Below are 14,748 nucleotides of genomic sequence, written 5' to 3' on the forward strand. Positions count from 1 at the left end.
AAACCAAGAGTAATTATCCCTACTTCAGTAGTCACATAAACTTTGTATCTAAGACACTGAAGTGTGTGTGTTTTTTAAAGGAATTAATATGACCAGCTTAGGTTCATTAGTGTTTTACTTAACAATTTGAATGCCTTCCCCACACACTCCCTCTGTGACCCATCATACTGACAAATTACTTAAAGTAAAATTAAACTACCTCTCTTAGCCAGTTTAGAAGTGCTTGTGATAGAAAATGCTGTTAAGGTGTTGTTATAGGAGTAAAGTTCAGTTAGGTACCTTATGTAGGAAACCTTTGTTATTAGAAAAGGGAGAAAGAAGGCTAATCAGTCCCAAAAGCTACTGATGGTTGTTGAGGCTGGCTTTTCCAATTTGAAGATCAGTAAGTTGCATTTTTAATTAATTAGTGATCTTAGCTTCATTAATTATTACTTTTACTTCTCTTTTGAATTAAGTCACAGGTTTCAGGTCTCCTCTTTGGTTTCAGTTGTGTGATTGGGGTGTGGGGGTGATGTGAAGTGTCACTGTCCTGTTGTGAATGGAGCATGAATAGAGCTCTACTTTTAATATATACCATTTGAAGAGTGAGGAGAGATAATGTCTGATTTTGATCCTTAGGGATAGGATTATTCTCTGCATGATATTCTGAAGACAACATAGGAGAAAGAAGAACTTTTGTCCACTGTTAGTAGTTTTGTGTGCTTGAACATTTCTAGTAATTTTATGAGCATCAGTTTCATCATCTGTAAAATGGAGATGCTACTACTATAGTAATGCTCCAGACCAATATTTGGTCATAAAAGAACTCAGTAAGTGTTATTCTGCTCCCTTCTTTTTCCAGTGTTGTGTGTGTCAAATGAAACAATATATTATGAGAACATTTTCTAAATTTTAAAATATAACTAAGTTTTATTTTTATTTTTAGGCATCTGCATACTACAAACTGCAATTTACTTTGGATAGTTTTGTTTTATTTCTCTTAAATTTGGTAATCCTATTTTTAGGCACCTAATTATTTGTATTTGTCTATTTTAAGTCCTTTGTGGAAAATTATTTCCTAATAAAACTGACAGGCAAAAGAAACAGTGATCTTTAGTCTGCCATGTGGAGCTTTGTTTGGATCATGGAAATTGTAGTTATTAAGCGGAAGCTAAAATATAGGTGTTTAGAAAGGGAAGGATGGGAGTGGGGTAAAAAAAAAAGAGCGAAGGAAGGATAAGGGAAGGTTGGATAGGAAAAGCCTTTCACTGCAATGCAGCTCTAAGAAAGCTACAGTAAAACCAGTGGGGCATTCTCAACTCAAGGTCTAACTATCAAAGGAATCCTATGTCTCCTGGGAAAAGGATTTCATTAAATATGTCTTCCATGTTCAGTCATTGAGTGGGAACAGTCCCTGGGAAATGTGGTTTGTCCCTAGTGAGAGAATGGCTTTGAGCTGGGACCACTGGTCAATGATGTTTCTTGCTGTGAGAGATCTGCGAAGTACATTTTTATAATTGCCATACTGAGCATCTTGAGGATACAGACTGTTTTATGCTATTATCCCAAGTGCCAATATAGAATGACTGGTAAAATATTTTTAGAGACTATACAAAAGTTGGTGTGGAAGGGTTCTATTGATTTTGCTCTTAAATTATATATAATTTCACTGCCTCTATCATTGCAGAGAGAAAAAAATGGAGCCACTGTATTTGTTGTCCTGAATGACCTCTTTCTGACTTTCAGTGGCTTGAATGGCTTGAAGGAAAGAGAAATAAAACTTACTATAAGGCAGCCAAAGCAATTAGGCAAGAAAAAGTAATAAAAAGCATCCAGATCAGAAAGGAAGACGTAAACCTGTCACTGTTTGCAGATGACATATTATATATAGAAAACCCTAAAGACTCCACAAATTAACTTCTGTTGAGGAGAGAGGGAAGAACAAGGACAGGTTTGATAGGAAAAGCCTCAAACTGCAGTATAGCTCTAATTTGTTAGAACCAAAAACAAATTCAGTAAAGTTATAAGATACAAAATCAGTACACAAAAATCAGTTGTGTTTTCATACACTAATGACTAGCTATCAGAAAAGAAAGAAAACTCATATACAATTGCATCAAAAAGAATAAAATACCTAGGAATAAATTTAACCAAGGAGGTGAAAGATTTGTATATTGAAAACTATAAGACATTAGTGAGATAAATTTAAGACAACACAAATAAATGGACAGCTCTTTCATGTTCATGGATTGGAAGAATTGGTATTGTTAAAATGTCCATACTATCCAAAGCTATCTACAGATTCAGTGTAATCCCTATCAAAATTTTAGTAGCATTTTTCAAGGAAAAAGAACCAATAACCCTAAAATTTGTGTGGAGCTACAAAAACCCTGAATAGCCTAATAATCTTGAGAATGAAGAACAAAGCTGGAGGCATCACAACTCTCTAATTTCAAATTATATTACAAAGCTATAGTACTTACAACAATATAGTATTGGCATAAAAAACAGACACATAAGTCAGTGGAACAGAACAGAGAGTCCAGAAATAACCCATAGATATTTGGTCAATTAATTTACAACAAACGGAGGAAATAAATACAACGGGGGAAAGGACAGTCTCAGTAAATGGTATTGGGAAAACTAGACAATCACATTGAAAACAGTGAAACTGGATCTCTGCTTTCCACCATACACAAGTGGATTAAACTCAAAATGGATTAAATACTTGAATGGAAGAACTGAAACTATAAAACTCCTGGAAGAAAACAAAGGTATTAAGTTCCTTGATACAGATTTTTGGCAATGAATTTTTAAATCTGACATCAAAAGCAAAAATAAGTAAGACTATCTCATGCTAAAAAAGTTTCTGTACAGCAAAGGAAACTATCAACAAAATGAAAAGGCAACCTACTGAATGGGAGAAAATATTTGCAAGTCATATATCTGATAATAGGCCAATATCCAGACTATGTAAGAAACTTAACAACTCAATAGCAAAAAAACAAAAACAATACAAGTAAAAAATGGGCAAAGGATCTGAATAGACATTTTTCCAACAACGACCTATAAATACACAACAGGTATATGAAAAGATGCTCAATATCATCAATCATCAGGCAAATGCAAATTAAAACTACAAGATAATACCTCTAACATGTTGTAATGGCTATGATTTTTTTTTAAAGTGTTGGTGAGGATATGGAAGAAAGGGAACCCTGTGCACTGTAAGAATGTGGATTGGTGCTGCCACTATAGTAGACAATATGGAGGTTTCTCAGAAAATTAAAAATAGAACTACAATATGATCCAGCAGTTCCACTTTTAGGCATTTATTCAAAGAAAACAAAAACACTAATTTGAAAAGATCAGTGCACCCTGTCTCCGTGTTCATTGCAGGATTATTTATAATAGCCAAGATATGGAAATAGCCTAGGTGTTCATCAGTGGATGAATGGATAAAGAAAGTGTGGTATGTGCACAATGGAATATTATTCAGCCATAAAAAAGAATGAAATTTTGCTATTTGTGACAACATAAACGGATGATGGTGGCATTATGCTAAGTGAAATAAGTCAAAGAAATACATATAGCATATGATCCCTCACATATAGGATCTAAACAACAGTAACAACAACTACAAACTTATAGAAAAAGAGAACAGATTGATTTGTGGTGGTTGTCAGAGGTGGATTGTAGGGGTGGAAAAAAATGGGTGGTGAAAGGGTCAAGTAAAAAGAAAACATAAGCATATGTGCTTTTTAAGTTTTCTCACTTTTTTTTGACATTACGACTTAGTGTTTATACCTTTCCAAATTCCTATGTATCTGTGGTAAATTACAAATAAATGTTTAACATCAGGAGTTAGATTTACCCTTTTGACTAGTTTCACTACAGTTTTTTAATATTTTTGTGGCTAGTCAGTTGCTTGATTCTTTTTTTATATGTTTATTGAGAAATAATACCTGTATCACAAATTTTATACTCTACAATTTGTTGGTTGGCCTATAGTCACAGAGTTGTACAACAGATTTCACCTTATTATATTCTACAATTCATTTGGTTTTTTGTTTAGTCACAGAGTATCACTGTCATCTCATTTCAGAATATTTCCATCATCTCAAAAAGAAAACTCTATGCTTATTAATAGTCAGTCCCTTTCCTCTTTCCCCCAGGCCCTGGCAACTGTTAATCTAGTTTTTGTCTTTGTGGATTTGCCCATTCTGGACATTTCATATAAATGGAATCATAATGTTTAACCTTTTTGTATATGGCTTCTTTCACTTAGAATAAGTGAAGTTTTCAGGTTCTTTCATGTTGTACTATCTCAGTACTTCAGTCCTCCCTTATGGATAGATACTATTTCATTGATTGAATATGCAACATTTTGTTTATCCATTCATCAGTTGATGAATATTTGACTTGTTTCCATTTTTGGCTATTTTGAATGATGCTGCTCTGAACATTTGCATATACGTTTTCATGGGGACTTTTCTCCCCCAAGTTCTCTTGGGTGTATACCTAAAAATATGGTAGGTCATACGCTGATTCTGTGATTTACACTTTGAGGAAGTGCTAACCTATTTTCCAAAGCAAGTATTTGTACCATTTTATAAACCCACAAGCAGTGTATCAGCATTATCATTTCTCCACATCATTGCCAGTATTTAATGTTTTTTAAAAATTATATTCAATTTAGAAATGAAGTGGTATCTCTTTGTCTTGATTTGCATTTCTTGGTGACTAATGAGGCTGAGCATCTTTTCATGTGTTTATTGGCCACTTGCATGTGTTCTTTGGAAAAACTTCTATTGAATTCTTTTTTTCCATTAAAATTATTTTCAATTTTTTCCCATTTTTATTAATAGACCTTGGTTTCTGAGCAGTTTTAGTTTTACAGAAAAATGAGTGGAAAGTACGGTGTTCCCATATATGCTCCCCTCCTCTTCAGTTTTCCCTGTTATTAATATCAATGTAGATTTGTTACAATTGAACCAATATTAATATATTATTATTAATTATAGTCCATAGTTTGCTTTATGGTTCAATCTTTGCATTGTCTAGTCTGTGGGTTTTGACAATTGTATAGTGACATGTATCCATTATTAGTGTCATACAGGATAGTTTCACTGCCCTAAAAATTCCGAGTTCACCTGTTCATCTTCCCTCTCTGCCCCCAACCGTTGGCCATCATTGATTGTCCATAGTTTTACCTCTTCTAGAATGTCATATAGTTGGAATCATACAGTATATAGTCTTTTCTGCTTGGCTTTTTTTCACTTAACAACATGCATTTAATATATTTGCATAACTTTTTGTGGCATGATGGCTAATTTCTTTTTACCACTGAATAATATTCCATTGTATGCATGTATCATAGTTTTTTTATCCATTAACTATTGAAGAACATCTTGGTTGCTTTGAAGTTTTTGCAGTTACTAATAATGCTGCTCTAAACATTTATGTACACATATTTGTGTGGATATCAGTTTTCAGCTCATTGGGTAAATACCAGATAGCACAATTTCTAGATTGTGTGGTAAGAGTATATATTTAGTTTTCTAAGAAACTGCCAAACTATCTTTCAAATTGGGTGTTCAGAATAATTTTGTATTCCCACCTGTTGCTTCACATTGTCATCAGCCTTTGATATTGTTTTAATGTTTTGGTGTTCATCCATTTTAATAGGAGTGTAGTAGTATCTCATTGTTTTAATTTATAATTTTTAAAAATTTTTATTTTATTTTTTTAGAGAGAGAGACAGAAACATTGATGTGTGAGAGAGATTTAAATTGGTTGCCTCCTGTACATGTTCTGACCAGGAATCGTTGTTGACATTCTTTTTTTTTTTTTTTCTTTATTGATTTGAGAGAGAGAGGGAAAGAGAAATAGAAACATTGATGAGAGAGAACATTGATTGACCGCCTCTTGCATGCCCCCCATTGGGGATTGGGCCCACAACTTGGGCATGTGCCCTGCCTGGGAATCACACCAGCAACCTTTTGGTGCATGGGTCAACACTCAGTCACTGAGCCACACTGGCTGGGCTGATTTGTAATTTTTTGATGATACATGATGTTGAGCATATTTTTATATGCTTATTTGCCATCTGTATATCTTCTTTGAGGAGGTATCTGTTCTAGTCTTTTGCTCATTTTATGGTTTTCTTTTTACTGTTTTAAGAGTTCTGTGTATATTTTGGATAAATGATACTTTATTAGATAAATGTTTTGTGAAGATTTTTCTCCCATTCTGTGACTTGTCTTTTCATTAGTGACTTAGAGCAGAAGTTTTACATTTTAATGAAAAATCCAATTTACCTATTTTTTTCATTTATGGAATGTGCTTTTGGTGTTGCATCTGAAAAGTCACTGCCAAACTCAAGAACACGTATATTTTCTCCTGTTATCTTCTAGCTGTCTTACAATTTTTGCCACTTACATTTAGGTTTATAATCCATTTTGGGTTACTTTTTCATGTGCCTAGAATACTTTCTTTGTGTGTGGCTGTCCAAATTGTTCCAGCACTATTTGTTTGTTTCTTTTTAATATGGAACACTTCACAAATTTCCATGTCATCCTTAGGCAGGGGTCATGCTGATCTCTGTATCATTTCAATTTTAGTGTATGTGCTACTGAAGCAAGCACTAGCACTGTTTGTTGAAAAGGTCATCCTTTCTCCATTGCAGTGCCTTTGTTCCTTTGTCAAAGTTGTGATTATATTTGGTGGTTATTTCTGGGCTCTATTTTTGCTCCAGGGATCTATTTGGTTTTTTTCTCCAGTATCATCATATAATCTTTTATTGTAGCTTTATAGTAATTCTTAAGTCAGTTACTGTCAGTTCTTTGGCTGTTCTTCAATATTGTGTTGATTATTTTATGTCCATAAAATAACTTGCTGGGATTTCTACTGTGTTGAATCTATAGATCATGTGAGGAAGAAATAGCATCTTGACGATATTGAGTTTCCCAGTCCATGTACATAAAATATGTTTTTATTTATTTAGATCTTTGATTCTTTCCTCAGAGTTCTGTAGTTTTCCTCATGTAAATCTTGTACATATTATGTTTGATTTAAAACCAAGTATTTTACTTGGAGGGGTGCTTGTATAAATTGTATTGTTTTAAATTTCAAATTCCAGCTCTGGCTGATTGGGCTCAGCAGTTAGAGTGTCGGCCCGCAGTCCAAAGAGATCCAGGTTTGGTTCCCGCTAAGGCCACATACCTCAGTTGCAGTTTGTCCTCGGCCCTGTTGGGTTTGTGCAGGAGGTAGCCACTCAATGTGTCCCTTTCACGTCGATGTTTCTCTCTCTCTTCTGTCTTTCTCTCTCTCCCTCCCACTCTATCTGAACAAAAATGGAAGGATGTCCTCGGGTGAGGATTAAAAAAAAATTAGGGTTTTCTACATATAAGATCAACTCTTCTGTGAACAGAGATACTTTTACTAATTGTTTTCCAATTTGGATGCCTTTTATTATGTTCTTGTCTAATTGCTCTGGCTAGGGTTTCAAGTCCTATATTGAGGTAGTAGTGAAAAGAGGTGAGCATCTTTACCTTGTTCCTGATCTTAGAGGGAATGCTTTCAGTGTTTTGCCACTGACTGTGATATTAATATGGGCTTTTCATATATAACTTTGGTATTGAGGCAGTTTCCTTCTGCTCCTAGTTTGTTACCATGAAAGAATGTTGAATATTTTTAAGTGCTTTTTCTGTATCAGTTGAGATGGTCATTTGGTTTTGTTCTTCATGTTGCTGATGTGGTACATGCATTATATTGATTTATTTGGCATGTAGAGCTGTCCTTGCATTCCAGGTATAAATTCTTGCATTGGTGGCATAAAATTTGGTCATGGTGTATAATCCTTTCAAAATGTTGTTCTGTTTGATTTGCTGGTATTTTGTTGAGGGTTTTTACATCAGTATCCATTAAGGATGTTGGTCTGTAGTTTTCTTATTTATTTATTTTAATTATTTTATTTTTTTCTATTTATTATCCTCACCCAAGGACTTTTTGTTGTTGTTGTTCGGATAGAGTGTGTGTGTGTGGGGGGGGGGGGGGAGAGAGAGAGAGATCGACGTGAAAGGGACACATTGAGTGATTGCCACCCACATGACCCAACCAGGAGACCGGGGAAAAACTGCAATCGAGGTATGTGCCCTTAGCAGGAACTGAACCTGGGTCTCTCTGGACCACAGGCCTATGCTCTAACCGCTGAGCAAAACCGGCCAGGGCTCAAAACTCATATTTTTTGATACCTCTAATGGCACTTAACAACTATCATGCAGTATTATTATTCGCATATTTGAAAACTTGTCTCATTTTGAATTATTAGTGCTTTCACTACTGCGGTCCTGCTTTGTTGTAATTGTTTCCCAAGCATATAGTAATAAATGAAAGTTGATGGCATTGAGTTATATTTTATTGTAGTAGTTAAGAGCATGTGTTTAGGAATCTGATTCACCTGGGTTTATTAAATCTTGCTTCTACTCTTTGATAACAAATTCCTTAACCTCTCAATGCCTTGCCCTCTCTGTTAGTAGGGATAATAATATTGCCGACTTGATTGGTTTGTGGAGAGGACTAAATTAATTCATGAAGATAAAGCTCTTAGCACGTGCTTGGCTCTTGATTGTCAAAAATCTATAGTTGTTGGCACCATCATTGTTATGCCAATAATATACTATTATTATATTGACTTCCAAAGATACAGGGTTAAAGAAGAGTTGCATTAAATTAGAGTTGACTTACATCCTGGAGCCTCTGAAAACTAAGCATTTAAGAACTTGGTTTATATTTACTTCAGCAGTCCATAGTAGCTGACAGGAAATAAAAGTTCTTTAGCCCTGGTCCAATGGCTCAGTTGGTTGGAATGTTGATCTGTACACCAAAAGGTTGTGGGCTCAATTCCAGGCCAGGGCACATACCTAAGTCGAGGGTTCGATCCTGGTCAGGGCTTCTATGAGAGGAATCTGATCGATATTTCTCTCCCCTTTCCTCTCTCCCTCCCTCTTTTCCCCCCTCTCTCTCTCCCTCTTTTCCTCTCTCTCTAAAAGCAATAAAAACATATCCTTGGTGAGAATTTTTAAAGAAGCGGTGGGGGTTGGGAGGTGGGAGTTAAGCTGTCCAGGCATCTATTCTGTTGTTTCCCTTTTCCTTCTCCTTTCAGTGTTGGTCAGGTTGTTTGTGTGGCTAATTGGAAAAATGAACATTTGTGAATCCTGTTTATTTTTCTTTAAAATTGGGCTTTTTTTGGTAAAAAGCCTACCTGAGCAGTATGCATTTTATAACTATACTTGACAATTTAGATTTTTAATTTACATACTGTCAATTATAGTAATATAAAAGAAAAATATTATTATTAATTCCAGAACATTGATAAATCAATATATATTAGAAAGTTCACTCTGTATATAATATGTATATATGCATTAAATTTGAAAGAGATTGAATATAAGGACCTTTCTTTCCTTGGTTTCTATAGCAAGAAATAGCAAACTGTGTGTCTGTCACCTGTTTTGGTAAATAAGTTTTATTGAAACATAGCCACACTCATTCCTTTACATATTGTCCTTAATGCTTTCCCATCGTAACTGCAGAGTTGGAAAACTGCAACAGCGATTATGGTCTGCAAGACTTAAGTATTTATTATTGGGCCTTTACAGAAAATGTCTGTTAACCCCTTCTAGGGTTTGTTTGTTTGTTTGTTTGTTTGTTTGTTTTCAGAAGGGGGGAGAGGAGTGGGAGAGAATAAGAGAGGCAGAGAGGGAGGGAGAGAGAGAGAGAGAGGGAGGGAGAGTTGTTCCACTTATTTATGCATGCATTGGTTGATTCTTGTATGTGCCCAGACCAGGGATCAAACCTGGAGTGATGGCATGGTGCTCTAATCAACTGATCTACCTGGCTGGGCTTCTAGGGGATTAATTTTTCTGGCTCTTCTTTTTCAGTTCTGCTCATTCTCAGTCTCTTGTGTGATTCTTTTTCAGCTATCTGCCTAAATGTTGGTATTCTCCAGGATAAACTCCTGAATATTATACCTGTCTTAGTTAGGGGTTATGTGATACCACTGTCTAGGTTATACTACCTCACCAGGTTCTTTGTAAAGTCCTTTATAGATTTTTCTGCTGCTGGAGCATCTGACCACTTCTTTTCTTATTTTACAGCCAATTTTACCAACTCCTGTGGCTTTAAGAACCTTCCAAACCTCTCGGTAGAGGATAAGATTAACATATCAGATTGCTTTCAGGACCTTTTCACTTCTTTGTCTCCCAGTCATTTCAAATTGAATGTGTCCCATATTGAACTCAGCTCTTCCTGCTTCAAAACAGTTTCCTAGGCCTGTTGAACTCTACTGCCACGTGTGTCATATCTTTCTTCATCCTTTTACTTTTAAGCAATTTATGTCTTTGAATCTAAAGTATGCCTGCTATAGAAAGAATGTAGTTGGAGCTTTCATTCTTATCTAGTCTAATGATTTCTGCCTTTGATTCTGTGCTTAATCACATTTTGTACAGTTTTTGAAATGGTTGGAATTACTTGTTCCATGTTGCTTGTTTTGTTCTCTCTCTCTCTCTCTCTCTCTCTCTTTCTCTCATTTTTGTTCTGCTGTTCTCATTTATTGCCTTCTTTTATGTTGAACAAATCTGTTAGGTCCAGTGTTGTTTTTTAACATTAAAAACTTTGTTTTCTTAGTGGCTGCTGTAGGAATTACAGTGCATTTCAATTTATCACAGCCTACTTTAGGTTATACTGACTTAATTCCAGCAAAATATAACACCTTTTCTCTATATAACATTTTTCTCCTTTATTCTTCCTGCTATTATTGTCATATATTTCATTTATTTATGTTATAAACCTAATAATATACTGTTATCCTAATTGCTTTGTACAATTTATGTTTTTCATGAAGTTAACAGAAGGAAAGAAAAATATATATTCTTTCATGTTTTCTCATTTATATTTACCATTTCTCGTGTTCTCATTTCTCCTCATGGATCTGAATTATTTTCTGGTGTCATTTCCTTTTAGCCTGAGAGACTTGCTTTAAGTATTTCTTAAAGACAGGCCTTCTACTGTGCTTGCTTCGGCAGCACATATACTAAAATTGGAACGATGCAGAAAAGATTAGCATGGCCCCTGCGCAAGGATGACACGCAAGTTCATGAAGCTTTCCATATTAAAAAAAAAAAAAAAGACAGGCCTTCTACTATAGAATATTCTCCATCTTTTTTTAAAATTTGGGAATGTCTTTATATTTCCTTTTATATTTGAAGAATAATTTTTCTATATATAGCATTCTTGGTTGACAGGTTTTTTTTTTTTCTTTCATCACTTCGAATATTTTTTATTGCCTTTTGGCCTCAAGTAGTCTGATAATTTGTCAGCTATTAATTGTATTGTTTTTCTCATATATGTGATGAATCTTTTTTTATTGCTTTCATGGTTTTTTCTTTGTGGCTTCAGTTCAAATGTGATATACCTAGGTGTGAATCTCTGTGTGTTTATCCTTTTGGGGGTTCATTAAGCTGTATGATTCAGTAGATTAGTGTTTTTCACCAACTTTTGGAAGTTTCCGCAATTATTTTTTCAAATATTTTTTCTCTTATTTCCTCTTTTTGTCTGATACTGCCTTTATACATATGTTGGTAAATGTGATGTTATCCTACAGCAGGTCTCTGAGTCCCTGTTCATTTCTCTGCCGTCTTTTTTTCCTCTTTGTTCATTCAGTTGGATAATTTGTATTTCTCTATTTTGGGGTTTGGAGACTTTTTTTCTAAATGCCATCGTAAATCTTATCTTAAGCTCATAGTGAATCTTTACTTCTGTTATTATAATTCTCAACTCAAGTATTCTGAGGTTTTAGAATTCAGTATTTTTTTATTGAAATTTCCTATTTTTTGTGTAATTGTCATATTTTTCTTTAATTTTTAATAGGACTTCTTTTATGTATTTGAACATAATTATATTCTATATTTAAAAAAATTTAGTGATATAACTGGCATATATTATTGTATACGTTTAAGGTGCACAACATGTTGATTTGATGTACTTGTATGTTCCAAAATGATTGCCACCATAGCATTAGCAAACATGTCACATTTTATAATTACCTTTTCTCTTTTTGGATGAGAACATTTAAGACCCACTCTCTTAGCAACTGTTAAATATACAATGCAGCATTATCAACTATAGTCACCATACTGTATATGAGATCCTCAAAATTTGTTCATGTTAAAACTGGAAGTGTGGACTCTTTGACCAACATCTCCCCTTTTCTCCCATCCTCGGCCCCTGGTACCCACCATTCTAGTTTGTATGAGTTCAGCTATTTTAGATTCAACAGAGAAGTGATATCATACAGTATTTGTCCTTCTCTGTCTTATTTCACTTAGTGTGATGCCTTCAAGTTTCATCCATGTTGCTGCAAATACAGTCGTCCCTCACCACTTCGCCCTTTGACTTTTGCGACTGTATATATATAAAGAATCATACTTCACAGAAATTCATCGCGGTAGAGTCTGGAACTGATTAACTGCGATAATGAGGGCTGACTGTAGCAGGATGTCCTTTATTCTCATGGCTGAATAATGTTCACACACACAACACACAGAGTCATGTGCCGCATAATGACTTTTTGGTCAACGAGGGATCATATATATGATGGTGGTACCATCCCATAAAATTATAATGGAATTGAAAAATTTCTAGAGATGATGTAAGCACAGTGCATTACTCAAGTGTCTGTGGTGATACTGGTGTAAACAAACTTACTGCTCTACCAGTCATATAAAAGTATAGTACATATAATTACAGTAGTAGGCTGTATCACCTGGGTTTGTGTAAGTAAAGTAAATTCTGTGATGTTCCTAGAATGACAAAATCGCCTAACAGTACATTTCTCAGAATATGTTCCTGTCGTTAAGCAGCACAGCACGTGACTACACATACACACATATCACATCACATCACATCACATATCGCATCACAGGTTCTTCATCCATTCATCTGTCGATGGGCACTTAGGTTGTTTCAATGTCTTGGCTATTGTGAATAATGCTGCAATGAATATGGGAGTACAAATATCTCTTCAAGAACGTAATTTTATTTATTTTATATTTACACCCAGAAATGTCTTTGCTAGATTAGGTGGTAATTCTAGTTTTAATATTTTGAGGAATCTTTGTACTGTTTTCTATAATAGCTGTAACAATTTACATTCCCACTAACAGTGTACAAGGGTTCTCTTTTGTCTACATCTTTATCAGCATGTTATTTCTTGTCTTTTTTTGTTTGTTTGTTTTGTTTTGTTTTGTTTTTTATCCTCACCCGAGGATATTTTTCCATTTTTTGTACAGATAGGGTGGGAGGGAGAGAGAGGAAGAGAGAGAGAGAGAGAGAGAGAGAGAGAGAGAGAGAGCGCGAGCGCGCGACATCGACATGAAGGGACACATCGAGTGGCTGCCACCCGCACGACCAGCCAAGGCCGGGGACAAACTGCAACCGAAGTACGTGCCCTTAGCGGAAACTGAACCCGGGTCTCTCCGGACCGCAGGCTGACGCTCTAACCGCTGAGCCAAACCGGCCAGGGCTTGTCTTTTTCATGATAGCCATTGTAACAGGTGTGATGTGACATCTCATTATGGTTTTCATTTGTAATTCGCTGATCGTTAGTGATGTTGATAAGCTTTTCATGTACCTGTTGGTCATTTGTATGTGTTCTTTGGAAAAGTATCTATTTTGGGTTCTTTGTCCATTTTTAATTGGCTTATATGTGGGTTTGGGGGTGTTATTTTTTTTGTTTTGCTATTGAGTTGTTATACACATTCTTTATATCTTTTGCTTATTAACCCCTTATCAGACATGATCTGCAAATATTTTGTCCCATTCAGTATTGCTTTTTCATTTTGTTGATGATTTTTTTTGATATGTAAAAGCTTTTTAATTTGATAGAGTCTCACTTTATTTTTGCTTTTGACACCTTTGCTTTCAGTGTCAAATCCAAAAAATCATTGCTAAGACCATTGTCAAGACGCTTACCCCCTTTGTTTTCTTAAGGAGTTTCATAGTTCTTATGTTCTTTGAACCTAATAGCTGCTTTGTACTCTTGTCTGCCAAGACTAACAGCTATGTCTACCCAGAGTCAGTTACTACTGACTGCTTTAAAATCAAACAAAACAAATTGATTATAGGTCTTTTCCTATTATTTGCATGTCTCACAAAATTTTTTTTTTTTTTTACAATTGGACATTTTAAATAGTATATTGTAGCAATTCTGGATTCTGACTTTTTATTAATCCTCCTGAAGGTTATTGTTTTGGGGTTTTTCTTTATTTTTCTGACATACCTGTTTCTAATCTATAGAATGTTTCTCCTCCATAGTTCTTAGACCCTGAATTCTATGTTAAATTTTTTGTTCTAATTTTTATTATTTTAGCCTGATTTCTTAGGAATTGACTCTTTTTCTGCATAGCTTAGTGGTCAGCTGGGTATTGGTTAGAGATTATGTTCAAACATCTTGAGTTTATAAAGCTTCCATCATTTTTTGATGATTCTATACATGCATTTCAGAGTACTTTCAAAATTTCAGTAGTTTTTAAGTCAACGTCAGCTTTCTTTGAGGCCCTCTTAGGTTTCCTCTGTGTGTGTGTGCAGCCTTTGAGCCAGGGATATATGGAGAGCTTATTTAGCTCCTTTATGCATCTCTTATTTCCAGGATCTCCCTGTTAAATTTGTTAGTGTTCTGCCAGTCTGTCATTTTCCCCAACTGGGACT

The 14,748-nt window shown here is 35.0% G+C and overlaps 1 protein-coding gene and 2 non-coding genes across 4 annotated transcripts in view; 2 read left to right on the forward strand and 1 right to left on the reverse strand.

The window, feature by feature from the left end:
• The window catches only part of GSK3B (glycogen synthase kinase 3 beta), a 179,611-nt gene that overhangs the window by 67,133 nt on the left and 97,730 nt on the right, over positions 1-14,748 (forward strand). The window lies entirely within an intron of this gene.
• On the reverse strand, positions 6,523-6,626 carry LOC118617929. The gene has a single exon (XR_004956888.1). It is a non-coding gene; the product is annotated as a U6 spliceosomal RNA (small nuclear RNA).
• LOC118617908 lies at positions 11,051-11,157 on the forward strand. Its single transcript, XR_004956870.1, has one exon. It is a non-coding gene; the product is annotated as a U6 spliceosomal RNA (small nuclear RNA).

The sequence above is a fragment of the Molossus molossus genome, unplaced genomic scaffold (assembly GCF_014108415.1).
Source record: "Molossus molossus isolate mMolMol1 unplaced genomic scaffold, mMolMol1.p scaffold_m16_p_5, whole genome shotgun sequence".
In the NCBI taxonomy this organism is placed as follows: Eukaryota; Metazoa; Chordata; class Mammalia; order Chiroptera; family Molossidae; genus Molossus; species Molossus molossus.